The sequence below is a fragment of the Acomys russatus genome, chromosome 4, assembly GCF_903995435.1.
Source record: "Acomys russatus chromosome 4, mAcoRus1.1, whole genome shotgun sequence".
NCBI lineage: Eukaryota > Metazoa > Chordata > Mammalia > Rodentia > Muridae > Acomys > Acomys russatus.
The window spans coordinates 1,265,365-1,273,542 of record NC_067140.1 but is presented as its reverse complement, the minus strand read 5'-3'; positions in this window follow the sequence as shown (position 1 = coordinate 1,273,542).

Here is an 8,178-nt window from a genome sequence, read left to right as displayed (position 1 = left end):
GTAGGTAGCTCTGTGAAATAGAAGATGGAGCTCTAGGCAGGGCTTAGAGTCCCTTGTCACTTCCCTATGCTGAGTCAGGGGAGCTCACTGGAAGGGGACAGGCAGCCAAGGACTTTGGGGACCAGGGTAGATGGGGCTAGAAATGTGGAGATCTATGCAGATAAGACATGTTGAGGCCAGAACGGCAGCTACTCTCACAAGGTCCCATCAGTGTTGATGTGGCAATGACTGACTTGCTGAGGATGAAGTGAAGGGAGTGGGCCACACTCGGGGGGAGGCTGAGAGGGCACGCTGCATGGTTGTACACACAAGCACACATCATACCCAGGACATGAGCCACTGTGCCTGGCACCATGGGTGGCTGCATCTGTTCTGCCAGTGTAGAATGCTTTTTCCTTTTTCTGCCTCCCCGACCCCTCCCCGCAAGAGGCCTCCAGAGTGACAGGTAGTTCCATGCTGACCTAGGGATTCCTGCTCTGAGGGAGCTATCCATTCTCTTTTCCCTCTACACAGGGCTAGCTTTGGAGACTAATTTCATGTCCAGCTATACACAATCTGTAAGACAAAGCATTGAGGATGGGTCCTAAGCCCAAGCAACCTGTTTCCACAGAGCTCATGATGCCAGCAATTGTCACTCCATTGTTCATCTGACACTCTTTCCCTGTGTGACCCCTACAGGAGCTATACACCCATCTCACACATCAGTAAGGTGACATCCGGGCTACCCTTGACAAGTTATTTTACACATACACACCCAACCTCCAAATTGTCCCTGAGGATGCTCCACTCTTTAGCAGCCTACAAGGAAAGGTTCTAGTTCCTTTGGCTGGCTGCCACAGGAGGCCAGGCAGGCAGGGGAGCAGGATGAGCAGAGGCAGGCATGGCTTGAGGCTGCTAGGAAGCCATGACCATGTTTTTTCATCCTAATCTCACGGAGCTTTTCCCAGGACCCTGCCTACAAGATCTGAGCACCAGGGAAGGTCATGGTCAGAGTGCCCTCACCCCTCTCACTACCTGGAAAGAGTTCCTCTCCCTAAAGTATTACCCTCAACCCCAGAGCTCAGGGCCCCATCCTTCCTGGCCTGAGGCCTCTCATTATTGGCCGGTGTTTTTGCTTCACTAAGGCAGAAAAATCAGAGTGGGGGAAGGGCCCCATCTTCTCGGAGCTGTTTTTTGGTTCCTTTCTGTGACACAATCTACCTCAGCTGGTCTCTTTCCCCTGCTACAACTGGACCCCTGGGATCCTCCGTTCCTGTTCTCAGACCATGAACCGAACCTGGGTTCTTAGTCCTTCCCTTGACCCCTATAAGGTTCTTTCAGTGAGAGAGGATGACTTTAGAACCACAACCTTAAAGGAAGGGATCCAGTAGGTCCCCAACGTCACCTGTCCTTCATATACATTATATAGAAGAAACAGAGAGGGCCACACATTTGCCCAAGACCATACAGCAACTAGATGGAACCATAGAGTTTTCTTGGGTATCAATAAAAGTTAGCTCTGTCTTAACTTCTTCAGGAGCAGCAGATAGTAAGACATCCTCTGAACAGAAATACTAGGCAGAGCCCAGCCTAACATCTAACCCTGAAACTTTCCCTTCCCTCCCATTCTGTGGGCTTCCACCCTCAAACCAATTCCAGCTCCTGGCTGTGCTCCTCAAGTCTCCCCAGGCACCACGTACCCCTTACCGTACCTCCACTCACCAATGTACCATGTGCCTTGTAATGGTCACCCCAGCTGACAGCACGGGGCCTCCACCCTTCCCTGAAGGGACTGTCTAAGGATGTGGGCTTGATCCCTTCCTCTCATCCCCCTCAAATCTGCCTTACTCTCAGCCAGATCCCTCCTGCACCTGTGTCCCCCTGAAGTGTGTCAGCCCCGAGGGCTGGAGAAGCGGAAACCCAGGGGGGCAAGGCTGAGAATGAGGAGACTTCTGGATGAGACCCTGGGGGGGGGCTTGGGATAGTCATCCCAAACACTCCCTGAAGACTAAGGCTCTGCAGACCCTTCCCTTCTGCCTGCCTGGGTCTGGGGGTCTACAAAGGCCTGACAGTTGGAGGAAGGCTCTGGGGAGCAGGGTACATGAGCACAAACTCAGATACTGCCAGAAAGGGAAGTGGGGTGAGTGGAGGTTTGAGAAAGCAGAACTGGGGATGGGCAGAAGGAGGGTGTCCTGTGACAACTGGGCAGCGAGGTTTAGGCTTTAGAAAGAAAGCTACTGGCCACCAGTTTGGGGGCCTTCTAATGCATCTGTCCCTCCAGGAATGTTAGGAGCCTCTGGGACTTGGCTGGGTCTAACCTTAAATGTCACTCTGGTTGTCTGGAGGATTCCAGGTCCCTGGCTGCTCCCAGCATCTGATAAGGGTTCAGCTGCTTAGGATCCAGTCTTTTCCAGTTTGGGAGCTCCAGATTCAGAGGGACTCTCTCCAAGTAGAGTCTGGGCATCTGCATCCTTCCCGGATGGGCCAGGGTGAGGCTGCAGGAGGGGAGCTGAAACCTCTAGGCAAGTGCTTTGTGGTGCAACAATGAAAGGATGGGGTGAGTGCCACTTCTCACAGGAAGCATGGCCTGGGTCCCCCTTCTAGTCAGGGACACCTCTGAGCCCCGGGCTTAGGGAAGCAGGCTGGACATCTGTGCCATTCTGGTTGGGACACTGAGTTCCTGGTTGCTACCAGTAGATGCAAGGAGAGAAATAAATAACCGAATCAAGACACTGCAGGACGCGGGGCCAAGAAAGTCCCCTCTAACAGGTATGATTGCTGGAGGCAGGACCCCCAGGGCACAGACATGTTCCCACGTTCAACAGCCTTCCACTGTAACCTCACACCGAGGCCACCCTCTGCTCAGTGTCTCTGGCCTTTATTCTATGCACAACTCTCTAGGAGTCCCCAGGCCAGGCTGGATGGTCGGAGCTCAGGATACCTGCAATAATCTTATAGTGGAGGGGGCTCTTGAAACAGCGAGGGATTGAGGATAGCCACAGGCGGGAGGAGGATAGTCCTCTCTCTGCCCTGCCTCCCGCCCCCACCCCACTCCCATCTGGTTTCCAAACATTTGAAGGGGTCTGAGCATCCCCCAGAGCCCTCAGGATCCCCCAAGGAGTGTGTGGCCTGAGAAGTTGTGTTGTTTTTCTTTCCCGTGCCCCCCTCCCAAAAGCCACCTTAATAAAGCATTAATTTCGCTACCTTATATTAACAAGGTGAGGGTGAGTGGCAGATGCATCCTAATGCAGACTCATGCCAGCTTCCAGGACTTCCGCATTCTGTGTTGGCTGTCTTGATGCAGAATCATCAAGCGTACTCCTGGATGCCAGACGCTGCCTCTGCAGGCCCTTGGGGTGGTCCTGGGGCCCCCAAGCTGGGTCTTGGTGATTCAGTTACCCAGTTGCTTCCTAGTTTACAGAAGGAGCAGGTCCAGAGATGGGAGGCAACCAGCCCAAGCTCACACAGCAAGCTGGTGGTTATCTAGGACCAGAGCCAAGGTCCCTTAGGAGGGGGGAATCCCACCAGAATACCTTCACCTGATACCCCCACATGTCCACAGGAACCACTAGCCATGCCTAAGGGCCCAATTTCCCTGTCAGCACAACTCCAGGTGATTCTACGCCCCCTTTTCTTGGTCCCCTCTGTGGTTAGCCCAAACTTCTTCCCGCTTCTTAGCCTATTCGTAGGCCCAGTTCCTGGTATTGACTACATCTGTGCCATTCCCAGCTCCACCACAGCCCCTCTCGCCCTTCCGAGCTTTCCCTGGGCAGGGGAGGGGCTGCGCTGGGGCTTCTGTACTGAGACTTTTGTACACCACAGACTTTTTGTATATTTTTAATTTTGCTGCAACATGAGATATTAAAAGTCATTTCAGTACATTCTGCTTGTCTCCTGTTTGGCTATTCTGGACCAGGGAAAAGGGGTGAAGAAGAAGAGCTGCCTTCCACCATAGTCCCAGTGGATCCCATAAAGGCACTTGAGTGGGAAAGGGCAGGCCATTATCCAGACCTCCCTGTTGATTGGATAGCACATCCATCAATCAATCATCTAGAATCCCAGCCTGAACCTTTCATAGGGATTATCTCCAAGCACATGGTACAGAAAAAGGACAAAAGATGAGAGACGGGAATGCACTTTTCCGAAGTCATAGAAATGAAATCTTAACCAAAGCAAGACTCAGCCTGAAGTTCCCAGGTGGACTAAAACATTCACCAAGTGTTCATGATGTGTGTGCTAAGGAAAAATTTTATGTCCAGTGGCCCATCCTTGAGAGCTAATCTTGGGGACCTTGGGGACCTTGGTTTAAGAGATGCCTTCCTGTAAGGGTTTCCACTCCCCATGTGCTGGGGAATTGGGTACAAGGCGCTTGCGGGACATGCTCTTACAGATCTGCACCCAGGCCAGGGCTTGACTCTAGCAGAATGCTTCCCAAACCCCAGAGAGTCTGAGAACCAGTTTTAGCAGGTGCTCACGCCCCCCCCCCCCTTGATCTTAGCCAAACGGTTGAGAAGCGGATAGAGGGGTTCATTTCAAATACAGGCTTCTGTATTTCAAAAGTTCCCAGCCAGGTACGGCGGCACACCGTGGAATCCCAGTGCGTGGGAGTGGAAACAGAAGAACCAGACATTCAAGGCAGCATGGGCTACAGGAGCTCCTGCCTGCCCAATGAAAAGGTGTCTGGGAGGCTCTAGTGTGAGGGAGTCTGAAGGCTCCACTCTGAGGACCACTAGTTTGCATTCTCCCGTATGCCTGCTGCCGCCTCTTCTTGGTGTAGAACCTCTAGTGGCTCCCCGGTGCCTTCAGAATAAAAATCAACCTTTTTAGCTGATGCTGACTTTTTGGAAGCTGGCCCCTAGGTGCCATCTGAGCATGCATTAGTGGTAACCAGCGCTGTGACAAATGAACAAACGAAACGCCCCAAAGATACAGTCTAAAAGGAGGGAGGGTTTATTTTGGCCCACTCCATTTGTGTCAGAGCCAATGTGTGCTGACGCAACACACCGTGGCAGGAAGTCTATGGTAGAGTACAGTAGCTCGCCTCTTAACAGACAAGAGGCAGAGAGGGACAAAGAGCCGGTTTCCTCCTCTTTGGTGCTGTCTGCTTCACCTGAGCGCCCAGTCACTGAATGGTGCCATCAGTTTTCCCCTCAGCTGCTCTGCCGATGGAGTGGAGTTCACAGACAAATCCAGAAGTGTGCTTACAGTAGTTAGGAATCCAGCGGCTTCTGTTCATTTGTGGTTGGACCTAAGCTGGCTGGAGGTATCTTTAAGAATGAGCCATCAAATGTCATTTCCAACAGAACCAAGTTCTGGCCCCTAAGATGTGAGCAGTAGAACTTAGCACTGCTTTAGGGCATCTCTTTAAAGGAGAGGGTGGCAGTCTGCGCTCAGCTTAGGGTACTGGCTGAGTTAGGTGGAGAGACATCTCGCAATGGAGAGCGGAACCACAGTACGTAGCAATGGCAGCAAGGCAGGATGTGCACTGCTCCTGTCTAGACTGTGTGCCTTGACTCTTACGATAAGAGATAAATTATCACGTTGAGGTCACTGCTATGTGGCTCTCGGTTATAGCCAAATGGATGCTGGCTGGTGTGTCTGAACCACTGGGCTCCTAAGGGAAGGGTTTTGTTTTTAATTTTTGTTTTTATGAGTGTGAGAATTTCCCTGCATGTATGTCTGTGCACCCCATGTGTGCCTGGTGCCTAAAGGCCAGAAGAAGGCATCCTCAGATCTCTTGGAGCTGGAGTTTCAGGTGGTTATGGGTCTCACACGCGGGTGCTGGGAAGTGAATCTGGGTCCAAACAGTGCTCTTGATGGCTGAGCTATCTCTCCAGAATAAAGGACACAAGAAGGGGACCCCTTGGTGTCACCTGACTGATGGGCTTCACAGCGATGTTGTTCCACAGTTGTCTTGCCAGCTACAGTGTTTGCTAGGGCGCTCGTGACATGGTCCACAGACAGAAGAACATGACAGGAAACCATTTCCTCACAGTTCTGGGGCAGAAGTCCAAGATGAAGGTGTCGTGCGCTGATTTCTCCTGAGGCCCCTTTGACTTACGGATCCAATGCCCCACCGCATCCTCAGGTTGAATCTTTTCTGTGTACAAATGGCCTAGTATCTTTTATAAGTGCCAAATCTCTTCCTTTTCTTATACAGGCCTTTATAACAGTGGGGTTTCAACTTAATTGTTTCTTCTAATTAAAAAAAAATTATAGGCTGGGCATAGTGGTGCACACCTTTAATCCCGAACTTGGAAGCAGAGGCAGATGGATCTCTGAGTTCAAGGCTACCCTGGTCTACAGAGCAACTTCTGGGGCAGCCAGAGCTACAACAGAAAAAAAAAAAACTGTCTCAAAAAACAAATAAACAAACAAAAACCAATGTTTGTTTGTTTTTACAGTGCTTTGCATAGAACCCAGGGCCCCTTGCAAGCAAGGCAAATGCTCTAACACTGAACTGCATTCCAGCCCAGCTTAACTATTGCTTTCAGATATGTATCTGAGGTCCGAGGCTGTGGCTCAGTTGGTAGTGTGCTTGTCTAGCATGTGTAAGGCCCTGGGTTCCATCCCCAGCCCTGCATAAAGTATAATCCCTGCACTAGGGAGACAGAAGTAAGCAGGAGGATCAGAACCACAAGGTCACCTTTATTTTCATAGTTCGAGGCCAGCCTGGGCTATATGAAACCCTATCTTTAAAATATATGTATATTATATTATATATATTTTATATTTATAAAATATATATAATATATAAAAATATATTTATATATATTGTATATATGCTATAATACAGCTACATATTGAAGCACCAGGGTTTGGTGTTTCAATATGTAACTCTAGTGGCACATACAACTTATCCCAGGAAACAGCAAAGTAGAACAATGTAAGGATATCGATGCCATTGTTGGGCTGCTCAGCTAAACCGACCCTGAAAACACTCAAGAGCAGACTTCTGCTGAGCCACCTGTGGTCGGAATTGGCTGTCTCTTGCAGCCAGAAGCCAGAAGCGGCGGCACAACTCAGAACCACGTGCTTGCTCAAGCTGCTCCCGCTGGCTGCCTAGATAGAGTAAGCGAGCCTGCATTCACCCTTCAAGGCTGAGCAGCGACGCCGTCCTCACACAAGCTGCTTGCTGCATAGCAGAGTTCTTCTAGGTCAGGGGCAACTGTCACATCTCCCGCCTCTGCCGTTGACGATAGTCTTTTCTTCTGCTGGGCGATCCAGGCAGCTGATATAAAGGGGCGGGGCCGAGGACTGAAACCCGACTGTCATGCTGATGATGCCGCCGACAGCAGGGACTTGGCTGGCTCCGCTTCCCTCATTTTTGATTCCCTGGCTGATTTTAGTAATGTGTGTTACCATTATGCCTCTGTTCCGGTTTGTTCTGAGAACAGCCCTCTGAGGAAAGCACCATTATTATCCTGGTTTTAACACATGAGGACTCGGACGCTCTGAGACATGATGTACGTTGCTCAAGGTCACCCATGGTTGAGCCTAGGTCATCAGTCTCTGGCTGAGTTACTGATACTGAGCACTGATCTGCTCATGGCTCTGGGGTGGGTGCAGCAGGCAACACAGAGGCCGTTTTAATCTTTCTCATCGTCTCCAAATCGCTCCTTGTCCTAGCTGAGATTCCAAGCAGTGACATTTGGTCATATTAGTTATTCTTGGAATAATATATAAGGTCCAACCTTTATAGTGGGGGGGGGGTGAGACTGAGGCCCAGATTGAGGAAAGAGCTTGCAAAAGCCAGTTAGGAAAGCACCAGGCACCACGCTTCACAACCCACTGTCACAGCAAGGCTGAGAGTTCCAGGCTTAAGGGGTCAAGTAGCTACTCTGATGCTCATAGCACAGTCAGGGATTGGTTTGCATATCCTGGTCTCTTTTCATTGGCCCAGCAGGCTGAGTGGAGGGAGGGTGCAGACATAACTGGCGTGACTGGCAGGATGTAGGGGTTTAGGAGGGAGAGGCTGAAGGTCTGGCACCTAAGTGCCTCACCATTTCCTTTCGGATGTGTGGACAGAGAGAGGAATGGCTAGGGCTGGGAGTCTCCTGTAGCTCCCATATCCAGGAGTGATGACCATCCAGACGTGATGTGGTACACCATTTAAAAAACGCCATGAGAAGAGTCCCAAACCCTGGTGTCTGCTGTTTACAGTCTGTGGCCTTGTGCCTCCCTTGTCACATCCTGACT